General features: G+C 42.6%; 1 protein-coding gene across 1 annotated transcript in view; it reads right to left on the bottom strand.

Annotated features, from left to right (window-relative positions):
• Nucleotides 1-23,979, bottom strand: part of LOC101322511 (pseudouridine-5'-phosphatase) — a 450,455-nt gene that overhangs the window by 89,543 nt on the left and 336,933 nt on the right. The window contains exon 6 of the transcript XR_012329209.1: nt 4,948-5,089. The gene's annotated coding sequence lies outside the window, so the exon portion shown is untranslated. The remainder of the gene's footprint in view (nt 1-4,947; nt 5,090-23,979) is intronic.

The raw sequence follows: 23,979 nt of genomic DNA, 5'->3' as shown, positions 1-23,979 counted from the left end.
TGGCCTCTGTAAAGACTGTACCATATGGTCCATTTGCATAGACATAAGTTTGAGTTCTGAGCCCTTGGGCAAAACTTTCCTAAATTCCTCTCTTGCTCTTCTTTCCGTTTCCAGCAAACAGAGGTACAGGGGAAAGCCGGTCCCCTTTTCTCCCAGGCCCCTCATGGTAGGATCTGCACAGTATGGTCAAGACCTTTCTCTCTGATGATCCGTTCCCACCAGAAACAGGAAGGAAAGACACACAGTCAAGGGGCTTCGCTCATACAGACGAGGGCATTTTTTTAAAATCTGTAAAGTAAATGAACAACTTCCTTTAGTGCCTTTGGCCCTAGAAGATCAGCCATCTGTTCTAGAAGGTCACAGGCATAAACGTGAGTCAGTGAGCTTCAGGCCGAACCGTGAGCAGATGTGGGCTTTGGCGTGAAAGCGACACGGCCTCAGACGGCCAACTGGAACATCTGGCCCCCAACTGGCCCCTTGCCTCTTCTGTCAAAGCAGAGTAATGAATGAAAATGCCGCTGCCCGTTACAGATGGAAGAGTCCCTCTAGCTCTCTATTAGTGAGCAGTCAAGGCATTTTTGTTATCTCCGTTGACCCCCAAACCCCCAAGAAACAGAGGCTTCCCAGTAGTCACCAAGACAACCCAGAGAAGACGGGTGTCTTGAGCTTGTGGGCTGAAAGCAGGTGGTTTTTTTTTTTGCGGTACACGGGCCTCTCACTGTTGCGGCCTCTCCCGCTGCGGAGCACAGGCTCTGGACGCGCAGGCTCAGCGGCCATGGCTCATGGGCCCAGCCGCTCCGCGGCATGTGGGATCTTCCCGGACCGGGGCACGAACCCGTGTCCCCTGCATCGGCAGGCGGACTCTCAACCACTGCACCACCAGGGAAGCCCTGAAAGCAGGTGTTTTGAACCAAGAGGTGAAGTGCGAGAGAAGGCCATGGAGGGTACGGAAGCCACCCAAGTCAACTGGCAGTGGGAGAGAAGGCAAGCATCCTATACGGCCCAGGATGCGCCCACACTCCATGGCATCTTCTGCAGGGCAGGGCGTCTTGACGCCTGCTGGATTCTAATTTGAGGATGTCACCCCCCAAGATGAGCCACTGATACCATTAAAACACAATAGCTATCCTAGGGTTGATTTCTCTCTTGAAACCAAAAACATCTATGTAGTAATCTCCCCGTGTGTTAGACGCTACAGAAATCACAGCCCACAGGACAGATGTGGTTCCAACCATCAGGGAATGAAAACGCAAACGGGTTGTATACAAAATAAGGAGCCTCACCAAAGGAAAACTAGGGGATTGTAGGGGGACATACAGAAAGGGAATCTTACCGAGACCACAGAAACGGGAATGGCTTTCAGGAGAAACGGGCGTTCGTAGGCCTTGCGCCAGCCCCGCACACATGTGACCCTTTTAACCCAATTTCAGGCAGTTTAGTGCGTTGAACTAACGTGTACACGAAACCTTAGGCCTGAAAGTGATTTTGTCCACCAGGCACAGCTACCAGGAAGACAGCCCTGAAGTTCTGTTTTGTTTTGCTTTGGGGTGGAGTGGGCAGCAGAAGGTAGGAGAAGGACACAGGCACATTTAAGGCAGTGGGGCAGGGAATCGCAGAGCATGACAGAGAGCCCTGGGGGACTCAAAGAAGGGCCGGGGGCAGCACCGCTGACCACAGACTGAACCTTCCTATTCTGCCCGGGCCGGGGGCTTGGCTCCTGAGTGTCTGCAAGCTTGCCTTCTGCAAAAATCCCAGCTGGGAACTTGCACAAGCCCTTCTCCTGGCTTTATCCTCTCCGCGGAATCAGAGCTTCTAGGTTCTAACACAGTAAACAGAACCTTATTAAGACATCTGTCTAATGTCAACAGCTTATCTTTACGGGAACACTACTGCAAATCCACCCAGCGACAAAACGAGTGTGTACAAAGAGCGAGCGGACGGCCCCTTGGAAAGACATTCCAAAAAATATGGGTCACGGAGAATGGCAGTGAGGGACTGGAAATGATTTTTGATCTAGACCTGGAAATGGTGAGATGACCACTGGAGGCTGGTGGATGGGTCGTAGTCTACCAGAGACCTCCGTGTTTATCATGGAAAGACAGCGCCCCGGGGTGGTTCTTAAGCAGCGGCATCTGCACATTTTCTGCATTGTCTTTGTCATTTTTGTGGCCTGGGAGCCTCATTTTCTAGAGCAAGGTTCCTCCCCTCTACTGCAACTCCCTGAGTGCCACACCTGAGTTTTTTTTCTTCTTTTTTTACTTCTGAAATGCTCTGTTTGGGCAACTTCCTTGCTTTATCCCTGCAATGCCAGTCCCAAGCAATAGCCACCTATGCCTCTCACAACCCCCTTGGGAGAATCGCAGATCACACTCAGCCTGGAAGTGCTGTTGGCACAGCTCTTGTCTGCTCCCTTTCCTGTTTGCCCAGACTGTCACGTGGTGTATAGAGAAGTGTTCGCTGCTGGCGATGAGGATGCTGCCTTGTTATGTTGGGTAAGTGACTCAGGCAGTTACATGAGGTGACACACCACCACTGCTGTGGGCAGCCCACCTGTTTGGAGTGAAAGGGGAAAGGTGTGATGATTCTCTCGAAGCAAACCTGCCCTGGCGGATGGCGAAGACCCATCGCCTCCAAGTTACTGGCTGCAGGGGCGTATTGAGAAAATGGTGTTCTCTCTCTCTCTCTCTCTCTCCCCATATGCATTTAGAGTGAAGCATCTCTGAGGGTCCATGGTCACCCGTAGGATGGTCCAGATCGATGATGAGGCCAAGCTGTACCTCCCAGTGGTGCACAGCTACGGACACTCACAAGGGGCTGTAACCGAGTGTAAGCCCAGCTTGGACTCTCCCTTCCAAATCCTCTCTTCTTCCATGGCCTCCGGATTCCAGGGGAGGACAGAGGGGAACACAGACGGATGATCGTAGGACCAGATCTACCGCTTTGACTTCTCCCAAAAAGGAGGTGGGGATTTGCATGTGCAAGATTGAAAGAGGAAATGCTCTTCCAAGAGACATGAATCTAAGGATGGGAGAAACATTACGGGCTGGTGTTTTCCCCTTGCAATTTAAGGACAATCATAGGAAGTCTATGGCTTTAAAACATTCTCCCCTTGTTATCTGTTTCCTTGCACCTCCCCATCGTACGTAACAGCCTACACATTACTGATAAGAACTAATGCCACAGTACCTATGGCAACAACTCAATAAATTCGGTTCATTGTCACCTGACAGGTGGTAGGTAAGTTGCTTACACAGCTGGGCAGCCCTACACACAACCGTAATTCTTGGCACGTACCGGCTCAGGCTTGGCAGTGGAGGGTAGGGGATTAGGGTTAGACGTGTCCTTTCACAGTCTACCTGCTTCTGTTGATCACATGGAAGGACAACATTCTGCCCAGGGCTCGTAGGGACCCGGAGCTTCAGGTGAGGGTCAGCAGCGGGGAAGGTAGTCAGTGATGCATGTAAGAGCGAGAGGTTGCAGGACCAGCCCTGTATTTAGGGGGCAGTGGTGGCGGAGAAGCCAAGACAGCGGTAGGCCTAGAGGACACCCCTGTCTTTCCCTAACCGTTGGAGAAAGGTAAGCCCCTCGAATGATGAGGACGATGTTTTCATTCACGTGTATCAATTAATTTCCATCACGGTCTTATGGATGCAAGTATGGTAACCCTTATTTTAAAGACAAGGAAACTGAGCCCCCAAAGGATATGTGACTTTCTCCAGGATATGCAGTCACCTGTGTTTTTATATGTAACTTAAGTCAGAAGAGGGGTGTTATTTCCTACAGATGATTGAGTTTTGCCGGTTTAAAATGCTGACCCATTTTCTTTCTTATCGGATGATTCTTAGCACTTGTATTTAACAAAAGCTTAACTGAGAAACCAGTGTCCAGAGCTTGTACGAAATACAATCATTCAGCGGCCAGCAAATTGCCAATTTCTCTAGCATCCGTCGCAATGTAGTTTAAGAAAAACCTTCATCGCCCAAACCTTTGCTGGCTACTTCTAATGAAATGGCTCTTTCAGAGGTAATCTCTCACTATCTTTTACAATACTGCTTCTAATACCTTCCCCCCCACCGGAGTGGAAACTATAAATGCTCACTATTGATCTTCTTATTGAAAAATGGCAGGTCGCGTTAGAAGCTTGAATCCATCAGAGAAAAGCACGGACAGAATTTAAATTATAGAAAACTGAAGGTAGCTGATTGGATTTTTAGTCTATTAAAAAAATAATAAACTTATTCATACGGACAGTTTTTCAAAGTCTTTCATCCTGTGTGGTCTCGAATCCATGGTGAAACGTGGGGTTAATTCTAACGTCTGTTGGGGAAGGAATAAAGAGAATGGGGCACGTGGAGGGGGGAGTCTCATGAAAACTATTTCAATAAGAAATAATCTGATAAGTGAGAAGTGTAAATGTCTGGAAGGTGGCCTCACAAAGTCCTGAGTGAGTCCATTTAATGATAAACCAGGACTCTCCAGAGGGAGGTAACTGCATTAGTCACTCTGCAAATAGACATAAAAGACTAGTCTTTCTTGGGTTTTTTGTTTGTTTGTTGTTTCTTTAGCGTTCATACCAAGAAGACAGTTAATGAGTTTCACGGACCCTATTCGTTAAGAGTAAAAAAAAAAAAAAAAAGTAGCAAATTACAAAGAAACATCTCCATTATGGAAATCAGCCTAGGGAGAACAGTGTGTGTACACACTGCCTCATTCTCATGCACACGTTCGTTCGTTGGAAATCACTCCGCACACCAAGTGTCACACGTTTTTATGGGGACAGGAATGAGCTGAAAATCAGGCAACATGGAAAACTGTACATTGTACCCTTTTCATGCTGGCTAAAGCTAAAAGGGAAGAGAAAACTCCAGTGGGCAAAAAAAAAAAAAAAAGAGAAAGAGATGGAAAAAAAATGAAGATAATATAAATCTCACAAAGATTTTGGTTTACCTTTGTCTTGCGATGAAAATGAGTTTCATTCAAATCCAATCCTTCAGTCCAGGATGTGGGTGTCTTGGATCAAGTGGCATCAAAAAGTCAATAAACTTTTGGTTGATGTATGACGTACCGAAGAAAAGTGCACAAATCATACCTGTATGGGAAAATGAATGATGGCACAGTGAACACAGACACGTCACCACCATCCAGGTCAAAAAGTCAAGCATTACCTGCATCTGAGAAGCATCTTCAAGTGACCTCCCAATAATTACCACTCCCCATGCCAAAAAATAACTGTTTCCTAAATTCTAATACCATAGATTCAATTTGCCTGTTTTTAAACTCTATATACATGGAATCCTACAGTATTCATTACTCTGTCTAGCTTCTTTCATGTAACATTACAAGATGTATCTATGTTGTTGCATGGGGCGGTTCATTGAGTTTTTAGTTCTATGCACTATTCTTTTGTATGAATACACCTCAGTTTATTCATTCATCCTACTCTTGATCAACATTTAGGTTCTTTCCTTTTCTTGGCTTTAATGAATAGTGATGCTGTGAAGATCCTTGGACATAACTTTTGGTGCAGGTATGTATACATGTATGTCAAGAATGGAACCAGGCATCTCTATGGTCAGTTTTCACAGATACTGCCAAACAATTTTCCAAAGGGTTGCCCTAATTTATACGTCCTCCCACCAGCATTGTGAGTGAGTTCCAGTTGCTCTATATCTTTGCCAACACTTCCTGATATCAGTCTGTCTATGGTAGCCGTTTTGGTGGTGGGGCAGAGGTCTCTCATTCTGGTTTTAATGTAAATTTTCCTGACATTCAATGAGGTGGAGTATCATTTTCATGGGTGCATCAGGCATTTGGATGCCCAAAGTATGAGGTGCTAGTTCATACCTTTTGCTCACTTTTGAACTGGGCTGTTAGTTGGTTATTTTTTGTTTTTTTTTAACTTATTAATTTGTAGGAACACTTTCTATCTTGAGGATAGGACAATTTTGCTCGTTTAAAATGCTGTTGGGACTTCGCTGGTGGTCCAGTGGTTAAGACTTTGCCTTCCAACATAGTGGATGCGTGTTCAATCCCTGGTTGGGGAGCTAAGACCCCACATGCCTGGTGGCCAAAAGACCAAAACATAAAACAGAAGCAATACTGTAACAAATTCAATAAAGACTTTAAAATTGGTCCACGTCAAAAAAAAAAAACTTAAAAAAAGTAAATAACTAACTAAATAAAATGCTGTAAATATCATGTCATAAACCGTGGCTTTTCTTTTTACTGTTTTAATGGTGTCTTTTGCGATCAGAACACCTTGCCAGTTTATCGGTCTCTTCCTTTATCAGGAGTGTTTTGTGCCCTGTTAAGATAGCTTTGACAATTGTGACGTGTCTGATGGCAGTCTGATTACTTGATCTCTTTGTTTGTTTGTTTCTCTTTGTGGTCAGCAGGATGGACTGTCTGAGAGAACCAGGCAGATGTTGCTGGAAGTGTAACTTCCAACAAGCAGTATTTTGATTAAACTACAATGGTCCTCAATGCTTTACTTTTTTAATCAAATGAATCTTGCTTTCCCTTTGCCTTTAAACTAACCAAACTGAATTCCTTTCTCTTAAGGCTCTGTCCTGTAATGAAATTAAAATATATTTTACAAATAATTTACTCACTGATAATTTAGTACAGTCGAGTTATGAAATGCATGTCATTTTTCATTGTATTAGGAATATAAAGTCAATGAAACAAAAATTTACTATGTTAAGGTAGAAAATAAGGTATCAAAAGGAGAAGCTGGAGAAAATGAATGACAATTTTAGCCGACTTTAATAATGGGCAAATTGCAAAATCCTGCAACAGATTGCTCGGGGGAAAGGATGAAATGACTCATTCTATAGCAGAGCCTGGATAGTATAAGTAAGAGCTATTAGAATAGTGAACACACTGAACACAGCAACCATCCAATAACTACTGGTCATTGTTAACGCTGGCAGGTGAGTTCTCGCCTTCTGCCTCCTGGTGATTGCTGGGAAACTCTGCCTCTACAGGTGGACAAGTCCCTGATAAAGAGTCTGACACCAGCATACATTGTTCACACAAATAAAATCAGACAGGCATTTTGAAGAATGACGTTATTAACTTTAAAACACTTGGATTTGGAGAATATTTCTTCTTCCTAGGTTTGTATCACTCATATGGAAAGTGAATCATGATTCTACATATATTCTATATATTTAATTTGGGCATCTCTTATACCACTTTTTTTCATAGAGTGATTATTTTCGTGTTTTTTTTTAATTGAAATACAATACGGCTCTTTAATGAAGGAAAGATGAAGAGAAGTATTACATTCTTTATGTAATCAAAATATTTTAAACCAGGCCAAAGAAAACATAAATTATTCAAGGTTATGACTACCTTTCGACAGCAGCCCTGGGTTCCATCCATGAAAGCATTAAATCTTCCAAAATGTGTGTGTGTGTGTGTGTGTGTGTGTGTGTGTGTGTTTTAATTGTACTGCAAAAAATCTTAGGTTTTTGAAATAGTTTTCAGGTCAGATAAAAACTGACCAGTCCTCGCTCTGGCCAATAATAAAATCTGTAGCAAGACTAAAGAAATGATTTGTGGTGAAAGACAAAATAAATGTAGACATTGGATAAGAGGCATTTCTTCCTTCATCTATACTCAAACCTACCATTTATGTGAGAGTTTAATAAGGTTGGTGAGTGTTATGTTCATAGATGTGCTGAACCATATAGGAGTGATACATGCCTCCCATTTAAGGCTTCATTTGCACCTGGAAACTTTACTCTTCAGGACTAAAATGAACTTTATTCTCAACCTCACCGATGTTATTTTTTTTTTTTAAAAAAAAGGAGGCAGGGGATACTGGCAGAGTAGGAATAGCAGAGGTGACAGAGATGAATTCTAGCGTCAGAATGGGTTTTAAATAAACAGAAAAGAGTGATGTGAGAGAGGAATGCAGGAGTGTATCTTCTCTACGGCATCCTACTCTGGAGAAATTCCTTTGGTGTCGATATGTTTAGCTTTCAAAGAATCACACAGACCTAAATGTCAAGGGGTTTGTGTGTATCTACCCAATTCAAAATCTCTTTCAAGGTTGCTGACAGACAGAGGCAATTTTCCAGGCGATCAGCTGGAATTTCCCGCTTTTATCTGAAGGAGAGGATAAAAATTCTTGGAATCTGGGATGTCCTGATCCAGTGGGTGCTCAAGTCTTCTCTCTGGAAACTCTGGTTTTCCAGTTTATTTCTTTTCACTTTGGGAATTTCTAAGCCAATGGATTGGAAATAAATAGAGAAAGAAGCATATGCTTCTTTCAGGAAGTAAAGCCACTGGGAAGAAGTGAATAAAAATCCTTGCACTTTGAGAAAGGGTCATGGCAGTGAGGCAAAGCCCAGTCTATGGGAGGGAACTGGCCCCTGTGGGCGGGAGGGAGCTGGATCCCTGCAGAGCTGGCCGCTGCCTCTCATGAGACACGGCATACGTGATCACCATGGAGACACGTCACCCTGGGCATCAGGCAGGGACAGCCAATAATATGGCTTTATAAGAGCTGGGCTGCTTAATTAGGAAAAGCTATCCAATATCTTCATCTTCAACCAACCAAGTAGTGTCCTTTGGAGGAACAGTGTTTAATCCTCGTTATAAAATAAGAAGATATTAAGCATGACAATGGAAGACCAGGTTAATAAAACAGTGGATCTTGCAAGAGAGAAGCAACAATGGAAACCAGACATACTGCTCACTCAATAAATAGTGACTAAATACCTACTTGAAACAGGTGTCTTGTTTTTTTTTTTTTTTTTTTTTATTATTTTTGTAATTTTTATTTATTTATTTATTCATTCATGACTGCATTGGGTCCCTGTCTCTGCACGAGGGCTTTCTCCAGTTGTGGCGAGCGGGGGCCACTCTTCATCGCGGTGCACGGGCTTCTCACTATCATGGCCTCTCTTGTTGCGGAGCACAGGCTCCAGACACGCAGGCTCAGTAATCGTGGCTCACGGGGCTAAGTTGCTCCGCGGCATGTGGGATCTTCCCAGACCAGGGCTCGAACCCATGTCCCCTGCATTGGCAGGCAGACTCTCAACCACTGCGCCACCAGGGAAGCCCCAGGTGTCTTGTTTGATAGACATAGTGATAAGCGCTTTCACTTACATCCTGGATCTCTAAAACCTAATTGTACTTGAGTCCTGTTTATAAGAGTTTTAAAGAAAATTAATGTTGGGAGCTGAAAAGTGAATATGGCATTTTTCTCCATGCCCCAATACTTTTCTCTTTTTTAAAAAATTTATTCATTTTATTTATTTATTTTTGGCTGCATAGGGTCTTCGTCATTGCATGCAGGCTTTCTCTAGTTGCGGCGAGCGGGGGCTACTCTTTGTTGTGGTGAGTGGGCTTCTCACTGCGGTGGCTTCTCTTGTTGCGAGCACGGGCTCTAGACACACGGGCTTCAGTAGTTGTGGCAGGCGGGCTCTGTAGTTGTGGCGCATGGGCTCAGTTGCTCAGTGGCATATGGGATCTTCCCGGACCAGGGCTCGAACCCGTGTTCCCTGCATTGGCAGGTGGATTCTTAACCACTGTGCCACCAGGGAAGCCCCCCCCCGCAATACTTTTCTAAATAAACAACACCATGTGCATATGTTTTTCAGGCCCTGACACAGTTCCTGGTATCTTACTCTCTCCTGGAAATCTCTTCAGAGTGAAAACAATCTTTTAAAACTCAAAGGATAATTCTGTTTCTAAAACACCTACTTTGTGCCAGGAAATTGGTTATGCACTTCGTCTCGTTTATTGATTATAGTTTCAGCATGATCTTGCATGGTGTGGATTGCTTATTGTGCTTTACAGAAGAGGAATCCAAAGAGGAGATGATTTAAGGTTTCTAAGCTTCCAGGGAAGGACCTGAGAAGCTGAAGTCCGTGGCTTATTCCAAAAGCTCTTTCTTACTTATCTACCTGAAACAGATTCACAAACGGGTGCTCAGTGAGCACAGAGTAACTGCCGCAGGAGTTGCTTCCCTTCCCCTTGTTGACACAAACATAGGATTACGTTTCACGACTGTCACTAAACATCACAGCTCTCAAATGTGAACATGCACCAGAATCAGCTGCGGCCGGGTCCACAAGGTTTCTCTCTAAACAGCCACAGAATAAGTATTTCAGATCCTGCGGTCCATACAGTCTCTCTTGTAACTGTTCAGCTGTTGTAATGTTAAAGCAGCCACACATCGTAAGACGTGACAGGGCGTGACTGTGTCCCCCTAAAAGCATACTCATGGACACAGAATTTCATATGCTTTCCATACGTTGCAAAATATGATTCTTCCATGTGACATTAACATTTGAGATAAACATAAGGTTATTTTTTTCTTACCATTTTTTTAAAAAATAAAGAGATGGGGGCTTCCCTGGTGGCGCAGTGGTTGAGAGTCCGCCTGCCAATGCAGGGGACAAGGGTTCGTGCCCCAGTCTGGGAAGATCCCACATGCCGCGGAGCGGCTGGGCCTGTGAGCCATGGCCGCTGAGACTGCGCGTCCAGAGCCTGTGCTATGCAAACAGGAGAGGCCACACAGTGAGAGGCCCACGTACAGCAAAAATAAATAAATAAATAAAATAAAGAGATGGCTGATATAAATATAAGCTTATGAGTATCAAGTAGATCATAAAAAATTCTGGGAGGGAGCAGAGAACTTAGAACTTTCTCTTATGGAAAACTGTCTTTCACAGTACAATTTATAGTTTTTCCGTTACCAGTTTTGTTGTTGTTTCTTGGCATAATTCAGTACTTCAATGTAATTTTGTTATAATTACCAAAAAAAACATGATTCTTCTTTTGATTTTGTTTGTTTCCCCAACCATTTAAAAACAGAAAGGCCAGTCTTAGTTTATGGCTGGAAAAAGGCAGATGGTGGTTCAGATCTGGACTTCTGGGCTTCGTTTGCAGACCCTGACCTAGAGGGGTTATTAAAACTAAGATGCTGGGCTCCACCCCAGAGGTTCCCGTTCCTTAGGACAGGAGGTGTCCTGAGAACTCCATTTCTAACAACTCTGTGGTGGGTTCCACCCTCAACCGAATGGTGCAGGGAGATTAAGAAATCAAGAATGAGTCGCTTGTAGGTCAACTCTTGTTCAAAGCAGTGATGTTTCTGGATAATTTTCCCATGTGCCTGTGTCCCACACCTGTTTTCTTTCATCAAATCAGCTGCCTACATTTGAAAAGTGGGATATTTACAGAAAAACACGAGCTTCTGACCACTCTTGAAAAATGCAGAAAACATTGTAGTGTTTTCTACATCGACGGCAGTGTTGACCCTCGATTTCTACAAGGCAAACCTTGCGGTCAAGATGGCCCCATGAAACAATGCTTACAGCTCTCCATGGTCTTTACGTAGTCTGTCACCACGTCCTTACCTTTTCTGGCCCTGGGACCATTTGCCTTCACAATCCCTAAACTCCATGGATGGAGAGAGATTACTGTACCTTACATCAGAGGACTTAAATTTAAATAACACCTACTGGGACGAAGTGAGAGAGTGGCATGGACATATATACACTACCAAATGTAAAATAGATAGCTAGTGGGAAGCAGCTGCATAGCACAGGGAGATCAGCTCCGTGCTTTGTGTCCACCTAGAGGGGTGGGATAGGGAGTGTGGGAGGGAGACGCAACAGGAAGGAGATATGGGGATAGATGTATACGTGCAGCTGATTCACTTTGTTATACAGCAGGAACTAACACCCCATTGTAAAGCAATTATACTCCAATAAAGATGTTAAAAAAATAAATAAATAACACCTAATTTGTGCTGGGCACCTAGCCATACATTCTCTCTCTATATATAGTATATTACACACACACACACACACACACAGACCCATGTATGTATACATACACACACATATATATGTATAAGCATATATATGGTTGATGCATATATAATTCTACATATAAAATTATGTACCGGTAATTTCCCTAATATATACACCGACCAGGGAGGTGGGCATGGCTACCTCCATTTTCTAGGTACACAAAGGGAATCACAAAGATCATACAGATTGCCTAAACGTACCCAGAAGGACAACTGAGTACCAAATCTGTCTGCCCCTAAACGGTATGGCCTCTTCTATATATACTAACCCTCCCTCTCCAAGCGCAGAGCAAAAGAAATATTTCCTGCGGCACCTGCTCCCTACACACATGAGGTGTGCCTGCCACCTGTTAATCGTGGTGAAGGAAAAACAGAGCAGCGGATTATTTACCAGAAATAAATGTCAAATTTTAAAAATTTTGTATCATTATAGGCTCGTGGTTTTTTAAAACATAGCAATAACTTGTCTAAAGAATGCTGTGCTTTGCAAATCTACTGTAATATATTTTATTCCCTGACACGTAATTGCACACCAATCAGTTCTGATTCTCTGCTCTTCATCAGGCGGTATTTATTTGAAATATCTCCGAAGTGGTTCTCCAGAGAACAAGCTGTGCGCCGCCTAGGAGGATCAGACGGCTGTTTTGCGGGTGATCGGCCATGCTATTCTGAATCGCCATGGGACACAGGTTCAAAGGTTAGACGTCAAAATCTTTTCAGAGATTCGTTAGTTTCCGCATAGCTAGCAAAAAAGCGGCAGAAAGCAGGCATTTAAAAGAGAGCTATAAACGTAGAGAAAAATGACCATGATGAGCGATTGTTTTCATCCACGGGGATGCCGTAAAACTGTACCTAACATACGCTGCTTTATAGTACACGTATAGCGTACAAACTAGTATGTTAGGTGTACTTTGGGTACGTGTGCACGTACTTTGTATACACACATACAAATTCACATATAACAGTTATACGCATATATGTTATATATACATATATGACAAAGAGTATATTTTAGATGCACTTATTTATAACATGTGGATTAAAAGAGTTGTGATATACGGCTTCCCTGGTGGCGCAGTGGTTGAGAGTCTGCCTGCTAATGCGGGGGACACAGGTTCGAGCCCTGGTCTGGGAGGATCCCACGTGCCGCGGAGCGGCTGGGCCCGTGAGCCACAACTACTGAGCCTGCGCGTCTGGAGCCTGTGCTCCGCAACGGGAGAGGCCGCGACAGTGAGAGGCCTGTGCACCGCGATGAAGAGTGGCCCCCGCTCGCCACAACTAGAGAAAGCCCTCGCACAGAAACGAAGACCCAACACAGCAAAAATAAATTAATTAATTAATAAACTCCTACCGCCAACATCTTAAAAAAAAAAAAAGAGTTGTGATATAGATATTAATGCAAATGTAATATACACCACCTATAACATATATAATATACATCACAATTGTTTTAATCTATATAAGTTATAAAAGTGCATCAAAAATATCCTCTTTGTAATACATATAAAACAGAGTATATGTATTATAAATGTTATGTATTTTTCATATGTATAATGCAGTATAACATATATTCTTATATTCTTATTCATATACAATAGTTAAACGGTTTTATATATATGTTCATGCATATTACAAAGAGGATATTTTAATATTTAATAACATATAGATTAAATAATTACGATGCGTATCATGTTATATATATTGTGTAAATTACATATGCATTGATATATATATTGCAATTGGTTTAATTCTCATGTTATCAAAGTGCATCTGCAATGTACTCTCTGTAATATATGTAAGTATATGTAACAGAGTATAACTGTTATGTCTGAACACACACACAGAGTTCACCTAACATATACTGTTTTGTAATCTGCATATATTACAAAGCAGCATATGTTAGGTGCACTTGGCTGAGCTCTGTAAGCACGCAGTAAATGAACAGTCACGCCGCCCCCAGAAGGTGCTCCTCCAAGTTACGCACTTGCAGTGTGCAGCAAACACACGAAAACTTGCACCAAAGTGTCTTCACCCCCCACTTCCGTCACTTTGATTTGAAATAAAAGGAGAAATTCTTTTATGTAAATATTTGCAATCTTTAACGTGAAGAGATCATCAGCTGGAAGAAAAGCAAAGATGTGAATTGAAACGTAGTAACTTTCCCAGCAGGATCCGTGCGTCTATTTACCATGAACATTTTAATTTGTACAACACTTCTGCTGCCTTTGAGGAGAGAGCTTACTTAGCCCCCATAGTTGGAGCTCAATTTCTTTCTGGACGTCACAGATCAAAAGGCGTGGTAGTTTTTCCCAGGAATCCTGGCATCTTGTACTGTTCACGCCATTCCAGCCTATCATGTTTGTCAGTGAAAGAACAGGAAACTGCTTTGAGGCGATGCGGAAGGAGGTATATGTCACTGACGGTGTTCACACTTAGAATCAAGGGAATGGCCATATTTTAGATTCCACATACAAGTCATATCATGTGGTATTTGTCTTTGCCTTTCTGACTTACCTCACTTAGTATGATCATCTACTTCAATTTAAAAGAAGGACCTCCTGTGTGTATAGCACAGGGAACTCTACTCAATACTCTGTAATAACCTATATGGGAAAAGAAACTGAAAAGGAATGGATATATGTGTATGTATGTATAATGGAATCACTTTACTGTACACCTGAAACTAAGACAACACTGTAAATCAACTTTACTCCAATATAAAATAAAAATTAAAAAAAAAAGAATAAAGGGATGGCAGGAGACAGTGGAGGCTGGGGATGCATCCCGTTTCTCTGCTGCTTCCATTAAGAACATCGTGAAAAGTGCTTCCACGATTTAATGCAGTTTCTTTTATCTACTATTGGAGGAGTTTGTGTTTGTCTATATATGGAAAGTATACATTCTCTTTTTAGTTTTCAAGGTAGTAGAGGTACTTAGGTGCAGCGACAAATGACTGCGAGTGGATTCTTTGAAGGTAAATATTATTAGAGTGATGGCCCAGAAGTGGTGAAAACAAAGATTTTGAAAATTCAAATAGGCTGACGTGGAGAAAACCACACATAATCAAATTCACAATGTCTAAGTAATGTATAATTAGGCTATATTTTCCCAGGACAAAAGCACTGAGTTTTGAAAAGGAAATCTTAAACTTTTGCTTTAAACACATAATAAATACTGAAAATAACTATGTTTTCATCTAAACCGTGGTAAGCTTTTAATGACAGACATTTTTGTGCATTACAAGCCCGAAGGCCTTCGCGGAAAGTGATTTTTTTTTTTCTCTTGGTGCTTTTAAACATGCTTGACAGTTTGCACTTTGCTTGCAGACCTACCCTCCAGAATTCCACCAGCTCACTCCGTCTAAGTGTTGCCGGTTTGGATAAGTATTATGAGAAACTGAGCAAAAGGCTCAATTTAGCATGCAAATCATCGCCTTGGTTACTTGACCCTGAGATGCCAAGAACAGAGCCAGTTGCTCCGCTGAATTTATTACATTTAAACTTATTATACAGTCCTAGCTTTTAATTTTCTTTCACCAAGATGAGCAACTTATTCCCTCTGGCAAAGTCCACAGAGCCTCTATGCTTTCCCATCCCCTGGTCAGGTTTCCTGGTCTGTATTTTAAGGTATAAACAAAGTTCTCTTCATATGAATACGTAAAAGTTTTTTCACATTCATTATTTTATTTACAAGGTCACTGAGCTAACCTTGATTTTACTGCTGACGAAAGGTGAGCTGCAGAGACCAGGGCACCAGGACCTTGTCAGGCAGGTACAGCGTGTCAGGGCTGGACCCCAGGCCTATATCTTTTGACCCCCGATCCTACACCCCACGGCTGGTTCTCCTACACCTCACGCCTCTGACACGATCAAAGGCCACGATGTTCGCATTCCATTGTCCATTGAATGAGTTTATCCCACTCTCTCCTGACATCAAATTCTGTCTCCATTCTGGAGCAGACCTCAGCTCTACTCTTCATGGACCGATTTAGTACATATTCACCCAAAAGAACAACTAGCAGAGACACAGACGTACCATGTTTAGAAAAATCTCTAGTTACGTAACCGCTATGGTTGCAGAGGTGAACGATGCGCATAGATAGCTACAGACGCCCTTGCGTTTCTTCAGGGTCCTTCTAAGACTACATGCCTGGCTCTGATATCCATAAGGGAATGAACAATCTGGAACAACCCCACAGAAACACTGGGGCCCCAAGCAAGGTGAGATGGGTGCATACCATTTGAGATCTGTCCCCCAAAACAGGTGGGGTGACTAGGGAAGATGAGGAAGGGTTAAACACTTGGTGGCTCCTCTGAACACCTGGGGTCCACACATTTCGGTGGGGGGTAGATATTCTCAAGTTCATCACCGTGCGCAGGAATTTGGGGAATTCATTAGGGGGACACGTTACGTTCCATGCTTCTCAAACTTTCCTGTTCCTTGAGTCTCCTGGAGATTTTACCACAAGGAACATTTGGATTCAGTAGGTCTTGGGCAGAGCCTGAGAGCATCTCTGATGATCTCTCTTCTCGACGCCAGGATCCTTGACCTTTGGACCATACTTTCTGTGGAAGACTGTTCTACAGGGTCCTCAACAGTGGTGTCTGGAGGGCAATGCAAATAGACTGACATCCAAAATGGGAAGATGCCCGAGGACTTTCCAATGATCCAGCATCAAGTGTTAATAACATCAGCGAATGTGGTTGTGAATTACGGCAAAATGCTTTCATAGTCAATGCTCGTTTCAAGCTCAAAAGGTCTTTGTGAAATCAATAAGACAAACATTATTTCTTCTTATTATTTTCAAAAAAAAAAAACCAAACGAACACCTAAGGAATAGTTAAGTAGATGGAGAAACATCATACCACAGGTTAGTGTCTCCTGTACTCTTAGCATTAATTTTGGGATTTTTCCTTAGATGGTATTCTGTCCCCATAAGCCTAGTCACAATTTCTCTCCATCTACAGAAGTAAGTGTGATGGACCCTGAAGAAGCAGACTTACTTGTTAACTCAAAACCAAAAATAGGGGTTTAGCTAGAAATTCCCCTCAGGAAAAAAAAAAATAAGTTTTTCCAGCAAAGGGCGACTATTATATTTGTTTCAGGACAACAGCAACTCACGCACACCACAAAAGCAGCATCGAAATCCCCTGTCACTGAGAGAGCAGTTATGTGCTAGAGCTGTAAAGTATGAACTTGTTATTTCGCTTGTGTTACCCAGGACTTCACTGCTGGATGGACAGAGAAAGAAGTAGAAAGTTCCCCTTATTGCATAAGCATGGTCCCCTTCTGAGGACTACCTAGCACTCCTTTCTTCTGCATCAAAGAGGCATAGCTATTTTCAACTTCAGGAGGGAGGAATGGGTCAAGAAAAGGGAAGCTAAGAAGAAAAAGCCGGAATAATGAGCCCCTGTGCCCTTGTGACTTACATAATCTACCAAAGGGAGCTCAGCGCGAACCACAGAAATGGAGTGGAGGCAAAGCTGGCGAAAGTAGGTTTCCAAGAATCAGGAGTTTTAAACACACGGGCACTCGACGGCTCTTCTTTGAGCTCTGTGCTATTTCTAAACGGCATGGCTGAGCGCCTCTGTGCTTTCTTTGGTCCGCAGAGTGGCAGAATATATATAACACGCTGTGCAGTCTTTCTCAGCATCTCTGGGCCCCTCTCTCTTTGGGAGAGGGGAGATGCTGGCCTAGGAGCAAATTAAAGATGAGAAGTTGATACTGAGGCTTTAATGGCGCTGAAGCCTGAGGAAGGAAATCTTTCTTAACTGAAAAAATTCAAAATAGCAGGGAAAACTGGTGTAGTGGAAACACATTGCACTGGAAGTCAGGAAACGAAAGTTATTTTTCAGGTTCTTTTACTTAATCACTATTGGGTAAGGTCTTAGCTTTGCAGACACTCATGATAGAAATAAGTCATCCATTGAGAGTCAGGGCCCAAGCAGTCCCATAATCATTTTACATATATAAGCATGTAAGTATATTGTGGGGAACCCAAGCTTTGGAACTGATAGATAGATGGATAGATGGACAGATAGATATGATAGATAGCTAGGTAGGTAGACATGATAGATGGATGGACGGATGGATGGATTGATAGATAGGTACAAAGACATCAGAATATGCACCCCCAAATATGCCACTTTGGCATAAGAATTATTTTAAGATGAAAGCAACTGAGAAGTAACAGATGCAGGAAGAACTCTCTGCCCTTCCCCTTTCTGCCTAAAAGAAGGGCATAAATTTCCCTTTGAGAAGGTGACATAAATTTCCATCTGTAAAGGTGTCCTCTCCCATACCCGGAAGAGGTGAACGACTCTTCTCTGCATAACAAGCCTTACTAAAGAACCCTTAACTACCTTAACTAGCAAGAGCTACCAAGAACTACCACGCCTGGTCTTCTTCCCACAGTTCCCCACCCCTAGGAGCCCAACCACCTTTTCCTTTGTCTGCTCACTTCTCTGTAATTTATCACCTTCCGTTAAAATGGTACACGAAGCCCACCCCACACCTGTGTAATCACCTCTTTGGGTTTTAATTTCTTTCTGTGCAGCCCCTGTCGACTACAAATTGGCACTTGCCCTCTCCCTCTACAAGGATTAAATCTGGGGCCGCTGCAGCTGGTGGCCTTCAACACCCCCTGAAAGGAGCTCAGGGTGGAGACCAGGAATGAGGCCCGCTGTGCTCTGGGAAAAACTGGCAGAACACGTCCTCAGATAGTTAGATATTTTCAGGAGCTGATTTTATGAGCCCGATTCCTGCATCTCCTCGTGTCTAGAAAAGCACTAAAATCCTTCCTGGTACGTCTGCTCCTCGGGACTAGCAGAAACATTCTCCAAAAAAATATGTGCTTGGGGACTTCCCTGGTGGCGCAGTGGTTAAGAATCTGCCTGCCAAGGCAGGAGACACGGGTTCAAGCCCTGGTCCGGGAAGATCCCACATGCTGCGGAGCAACTAAGCCCGTGCGCCACAACTACTGAGCCTGCGCTCTAGAGCCCGCGAGCCACAACTACTGAGCCCGCGTGCCGCAACTACTGAAGCCCACACGCCTAGAGCCCATGCTCTGCAACGAGAGAAGCGACCGCAGTGAGAAGCCCGCGCACCGCAATGAAGAGTAGCCCCCGCTCACCGCAACTAGAGAAAGCCTGTGCACAGCAACGAAGACCCAGCACAGCCAAAAATAAATTAATTAATTAATTAAAGAAAAATATGTGCTTGATTGCATGTACTCCCCTTCACCAAAATCACATATATACTGACCTTCCCCCCCTCCCCTCGCCTCTTTGGAGCAGTTGCTCAGAGCTAGCTGAGATGCTGTCTCCTGGGCTATAGTTCTCATTTTGCCCCAAATCAAACGTAACTCACAACTCTCACGTTGTGCATTTAAGTCGGCACCCCCATGCACATGAAAACATTAACATCGATAAAGAAATATGTCTTTCTCCTGTTAATCTGTCTTTTGTCAGTTTAATTCAAAAGCCTCAATAAACAGATTGTAAGAGAGCAGAGGAAAAAGTTTTTTCCCTCCCACAGTTGGGGGTCGGGGGAGAGAGAGAGAGAGAGAGAAAGAGAGCGAGAGAAACACGGATGGATGGATGGATGATACTTAGAGAGGCAGACAGATATAGACAGAGGGGTGATAAACAGAAAGAGTCCAAGTTCTGTTTTCTGCAAAGGGTTATTTTAAGGACTAAGGTAATCTATATCCATTATTATCTACCATATAAAATTTATTACTATTTTTAACGGTATTTACATTATTAATCCTGAATAAAAATCTTCACTTATGAAAACGCTTTTTCTTAGGCAAAAACTTTTGAGTAGTGAATACCACGACAAAGCACTGGGAAGTGAAGGCATTGTTCGCTTGTTTTTAATACTCAGCTAGAAATGTAACTATGGAGGAGGAACTGTTAACTGTTAACTGTTAACTGTTAACTGTTATAAATGAAGGCTCCCTTTCGGGACTTCAACCCCAAATTCTGCTTCCTGCGTGGTTTAGATGCCGGTGCCGGTCATCTTTAAGAAGAGTCTCTGTTCAATCAACTTGGCATCTCCAAGACTCCACATTTCAAGCACAAGACCAGGCACTAAGCTTGTCTGTAATGACACTCAACGAGGATGAATCTCTGGACCAGACATTAAAAGTATCTGGCGCTAGTTCTCTCTCAGGGCCACCATGAACCAACAATCACTTTTGGAATATGTCTCTACATTCTTTGTATCTCAGACTTCTCCACACCCAACATGTTGCATTACCACTGCCCCACATTGAGACATTATGAATGTAACAAGATTGTTACTGTATGTTTTCTTCTTCTACAACAAAGAGAGAGCCGAGTCAGCCTGGGGGCATGTACTTGCACCTCTGTTCCAACCCAGACTATCATGCCATCCCAGAGCACCAGTTCTGGTCATTTCATATCCCTTGCTCCAAGGATGATGGGTCCATATTGGGCCAATGAGTCACAGAAAGAGATTTGCTGGATAGGGTTCCTGGGAAACAGAGGCCAGTCACTCTTTCTTCATCAGGATGTAGATGGGGAAACTCTGGTTGCTATTGGCAACTGCCTACTGCCATGATGAAGCTGATGCTCTAAAAGAAGTAATGGAGGGACTTCCCTGGCGGTCCAGTGGCTAAGACTCTGTGCTTCCACAGCAGAAGGCACAGGTTCGAGCCCGGGTTGGGGAACTAAGATCCCGCGTGCCCCTTGGCATGGCCAAACAACAAAACAAATAAATTAAATAAAAAATAAAATAAAAGAAGTAATGGAAGGGCCTGGACCCTGATGACACAGTCGAGCTGTGGAAGCAAACTTTTCTGAGGCCTGCTCTTCCCTGGACTTGTGCCGGACGAGACAGTGGCCCTGGCTGTTTAAAGCAGGTTGAGTAGATGTGTCTGTTCTTTGCAGCTTGTAGCCTCCCCGTGGGTATTTATTATTAAAGTGTCTCCACTTACTGAGTTAAACTTTACTGAGCATCTACTATACGATTGGAACTTTAGGGTAGTAAGATGCACAGTGCACAGCTGCTCCTAAGACCTTACTATGTTATTCATCCCAAGCTCATTTGTGTTGGAACTGCAAATGGTTCATTAGAAAAGTTGCTCCTTTGCAAGTTAAACACCTTCCCAAAGAGGCAAAATATTTTTCTCTGTAATTTAGCTGAAAATGTATCAATGCATGTTATTTTATGCCCAACAGAGTTAATTAGTTAATTTTTAGAGTCCAATAAAGTTATCCAAGGTAGTTTTCTAAGTATCTTTTCTTCAGTGAGTTTTCATGGGTGCCTTTATTTTTTCTTTCATCTCAGGATGGACTCAGAAACAACAGGCGCTAAAAGGGTCAATATGTATAAATATCTGTGCTGAATTCTTAATGAAATAAGCTATAATAACCACAGGATAATCCCACCTTTTTAATACATGTAACATGGATAGAAAGATAAATTTATGTATGTATACATACACAGCTGTGTGCTTTTGCATTTACTCTTATCTTCGCAGTAACAGATCGTTTGCAGAATAAATCTGTTAATCGAATCTGGGGGCTTTAAACGAACCTTTATTATTTGATTTTTTTTTTTCCACAGAAGCATATTTAACATGTGAAATAGCTTCCCCAAATTCTTAGGTAGTATCCAAAAAATACTTAAAATGTATTCAAAGAATACAATTAATTTTTATTGGACAAACGAAACATAATTAACCAGATATCTATGGTGCCAAATTAATGGGTCCCAATGAGTTTTCATTTTTGTCTGCTTCTGTAGAGAATCATCCCTTCCATGCCTCTCCAACATACTGGAAATAAGCTACGGTTACATAATTCTCTCTTGCCCTGTGTATTTATTTTTTTGCCTTGCCAATCTCTCAGTTATCCTTTAAAGTCATCCACGTATCAAGAACCTTCAACAGACAAGTTGAGGACTCACTGTCCTTGCTTAGCTCCGATCATGACGCCTTCCCATCTACAGATTTTCCAAGTTCCATATAGTTGCTATTACAGATTAGAGGAAAGAGGTATGCCATTTTTATCGATAAACGTAATTTTTACCACTAATTTAATTTGAGAACATTTCTGGAGCAAGCATGCCAAATGAAGCAAATTCCATAATTAACTGATTTAGGTCAAGAAGTAGAAACTGTTGTTCCCACTGTTTTTTTTTTTCACCTTAAGAAATATGTTATAAAACTGATCCTTTATACATCACTGAGGCAGTCTCTATGAATGCTTAACTATCGGTCATATTTGCTAACAAATTCTTCATTTTGTTTGGATTCACAGGTTTCCCTTTGTTTTTGCTAGCATTCATCTTTCTCTTTGGGGATACTGAGACTACTTAAATAGTTCTTTACCTTTTCTATGACTAGAGTTCAGAACACCTGTGTTTATAGCCTTGCTTTAGCCAGACTCTCAAACTAGGGCACATCAGAGTCACCTGGGAGCTTTTAAAACTATAACCTGGATCATTCACACCATTTTTGAATGTTAACAGTGGTGTTACTGTATGGTGTGTTTGTTCTCCAGTTTATTTCCCCCCTCTCAATAACCTAGATGTTCTCCCCCAAAATTCAAGACATGGGCTGTGTCTGCTTGTTCACTCAGCAAGGATAAACTTCAGTGTTCTTATTCCTAATCATGAAGAGACAGCTCTCTTACTTAACCAGCCACCCGATAATTTCATTTCCTCCTTCATTTTTTGGAAGGATACTTCACGGAGCAATGTGTACTGAGCTACTGGAAAATTGTTGACAAATACCACATGGGGATCTGCAGAAACTCCCCCCCGGACCTTTCAAAGGGGAAAGATTTGACCATGTGGAGAGAGGTTTGCTCTAAGCCGCCTCGTGCCCACAGTAGCACATGGGTATGTGAGGATCTTTCAAACCAGAAACATGTGCAACAGGTGAGTTATAATATTCTGAAGGTAAAAATGGATGGGTTTGGCTATTTTTGTAATTCCCTTAAATTCCGTTAAATAAACTTCTGCCCTGGCAAAAGAAACAAATGAAAGTAGAAATCACTAATTACATACTATCCCCAGGGTGACTCTATCTTCATACACATTGGTAAGATAGGATGTGTGCCTTTGTCAACCCATTACTTTGTTGGAGGAACAAAATATTGGCATCGAAAGTTTAAAACCATAAAATGGTTCAAGATTCCTTAAGTAATCAACAAGATGTGGTTTATCCATGCAATGGGATGTTATTCTGCCTTAAAAAGAAATGAAATTCTGACCCATGCCACAGATGAATCTTGAGGACAGTGTAGGGAAGGGAAAATAATTTTCCCTCTATCCCTCTGAGCTCTTGGCTAAGACCCCTGTAATAAAAGACAGATGAACAAGAGACAAACAAGTTTACTAACATGTATGCCTCATGTGTCCATGGGAGAGACCCAGGGAAAATGAATAACTCCAAGAGGTGGCTTAGAACTCTGGCTTATAGAGCATCTTCAACAAAGAATAGCAATTTATCAAGAAAGAGCAGAACAAAGGAAAGCAATTGGAGGTTTCCAAGGACAAACGATCAGAAGTTAACTAATGGTATACAGAGTCCAGTTGGAGAAGTTTATATGGGTTCCTTTGGTGCCACCTCCTGGCTGATAGGGTCTAAAATTATCTCTGGTGATTAACTTTTGTCTTTCCTGGTATCTTTTGCAAATCTATGTACTGCTTTTAGGCAAATCGGGGAGTACAGGGAGCTTTCCTTCTACCTGCTTCTTCTCAACTGCCTTCATCTCAAAGTAACTGAGCTGGCATACTTTTTGGGGTGGCATATTCGGCTACCCTTCAATGTTGTGCTAAGTGAAATAAGACAGACACCAAAGGATAGACATCGCATGAGTCTATTTATATGTGGTAGCTAAAACAGTGAAATCCATATTGACAGAAAGTAGCGTAGTGGTTCCCAGGGACTGGGGGTGGGGAGGGGCTAGGAAGAAGGAGGAACGAGGAGTCATCGTTTAATAAGTTTAGTGTTTCCACAGACATAGAGAACAGACTGTGGTTGCCAAGGGGGAAGGCGATGGGAGAGGGAAGGACTGGGAGTTTGGGATTAGCGGATGCAAACTATTATATATAGAATGGATAGACAACAAGGTCCTACTGCAGAGCACAGGGTGCTATAGTCAACCTCC

Source organism: Tursiops truncatus, chromosome X (assembly GCF_011762595.2).
Source record: "Tursiops truncatus isolate mTurTru1 chromosome X, mTurTru1.mat.Y, whole genome shotgun sequence".
Classification (NCBI taxonomy): domain Eukaryota; kingdom Metazoa; phylum Chordata; class Mammalia; order Artiodactyla; family Delphinidae; genus Tursiops; species Tursiops truncatus.
Note: the sequence above shows the minus strand (reverse complement) of the source record. Positions and strands in the feature narration are given on the sequence as shown.